This window comes from Rhinopithecus bieti, unplaced genomic scaffold, assembly GCF_001698545.2.
Source record: "Rhinopithecus bieti isolate Rb0 unplaced genomic scaffold, ASM169854v2 scaffold_33210, whole genome shotgun sequence".
Lineage (NCBI taxonomy): Eukaryota > Metazoa > Chordata > Mammalia > Primates > Cercopithecidae > Rhinopithecus > Rhinopithecus bieti.
This window is the reverse complement of record NW_016814226.1, coordinates 1900401-1902516: the sequence shown is the minus strand read 5'-3', so window position 1 is coordinate 1902516 and position 2116 is coordinate 1900401.

The window sequence follows — 2116 nt, the reverse complement described above, 5'->3', positions numbered from 1 at the left end:
ATACACTCTGAATATTAGACTCTCGTCAGATACGTAGTTTGCAAATATTTTCTTCCATTCTTTGGGTTGGTGTCTTTTGGTTTTCTTAATATGTTCTTTGAAACATAAAAGTTTTTTAAGAACAGAGTGTGGAGAAAAAGCCATATTGTACCCAGATCAGGTACCTGTGAAAAAATACCTTTTTTGTTGTTAGTTTTTTGAGACAGAGTCTTGCTCTGTCGCCCATACTGGAGTACAGTGGCGCGATCTCTGCTCACCACAAGCTCTGCCTCCCGGGTTCAAGCCATTCTTCTGCCTCAGCCTCCTGAGTAGCTGGGACTACAGGCGCCTGCCACCATGCCCGGCTAATTTTTTGTATTTTTAGTAGAGACGGGGTTTCACCATGTTGGCCAGGATGGTCTCAATCTCCTGACCTCGTGATCCACCCATCTTGGCCTCCCAAAGTGCTGGGATTACAGGTGTGAGCCACCGCACCCGACCCCACTCTGTTCTATTCACAAATATTATTCCTTCCTTGTTCTCACTGAGCATCCCAAATACACTTACTTTAAAGTCTTTTTTTCAGACTGTTTATTATTTTAATTTCCTCTGGAGTTAATTCACATTATAATTATTGATTTTTCTTTACTATTATTCTTAGCATAAGATGTCTTCATGGGCTTCAGAGTTTTGAATCTCAGGCTCATTTTGTGTTGAAAGACTTTGTCTCTCTTTCTCTCTCGGTACTCCCTTCCCCCATCTAGCAGTTTCGAGTGGCTCCATTTGATGCCTGGTCTGTGGTAAAGAAACATATATATACACACATATATGTATATTATATATATACACACATACACATATATACATATATGTATATATGTATATATGTGTATATATATTTTGTTGGTGGTTTGGAATCCTGACCCTCTTGGTCTATTTGTTAAACCAGGGGGCAGGAGATTAATAAGACTGTATCTGTGTTCTCCTTTGCCCCAGGGCCACACTTTCACATAAACTGTCACACCCTGCCCCCATGAAATGACTGAATCCAATTTTTCAGACTATTTTCCTGACATAGGGGTGACTCCTCTGTCCCCCATCCCCTGGCTTCAAATAGGAAGCCTGGCTGTGTTCCCAGCCTCGGGTCCCTATTATGTCTCAGGTCCAGAGCCCGGCAGGCCCATGTCAATACTCAGAAGTTTGTGTTTCTGGACCATTGTGAAGTTTATCTTGTTTATTTTTCAGTCCACTTATATCCTTTCAATAGTTTCTTTGCATATTTTATTGTTCTGTGTTCACAGCCCAGACAGGCGCCTCAGGGCATGAATCATAGCTTCATCTGGATGAGCAGTCACATATTCTTCTCCTGTTTTTATTTTTAAAATTCCATTAATTTTTATTTTGCTCTAAATTTGTGGGCTGCCATCTAATTTCCCCTTGGAAATAAAGTGAAATACAGATAAATTATTTCTTTCTTTTTTTTTTTTTTTTTTTTTTTTTTTTTTTTGAGATGGAGTCTCGCTCTGTCGCCCAGGCTGGAGTGCATTGGCCGGATCTCAGCTCACTGCAAGCTCCGCCTCCCAGGTTTACGCCATTCTCCTGCCTCAGCCTCCCGAGTAGCTGGGACTACAGGTGCCCGCCACCTCGCCCGGCTAGTTTTTTGTATTTTTTTTTTTTAGTAGAGACGGGGTTTCACCGTGTTAGCCAGGATGGTCTCGATCTCCTGACCTTGTGATCCGCCCGTCTCGGCCTCCCAAAATGCTGGGATTACAGGCTTGAGCCACCGCACCTGGCCAAATTATTTATTTCTTTAAATGTTTTATAATTTCTGAAATTGAGGTGCACCTTATATTCAATGGACCTGGGAATTTAAGATTTATGGTGCCAACCACACTTGGAATTGTGGCGGACACTTCACTCGTGTGCACAGTATCCAGGGGCCTACAGAGACAGAGAGACAGATGGAGGGACTCCGAGGAGTGGATGGCATTCCTCTGTGATTTGGAAGAACTTGGAGGGGTAGAAGGCTGCAGGCTGATTTCTGTTTCTGAAGTCACTGACTTCAGTCAAGGTTAACACAGCTCCTGCCCCCATCTGATTTGGAAGAACTTGGAGGGGTAGAAGGCTGCAGGCTGAT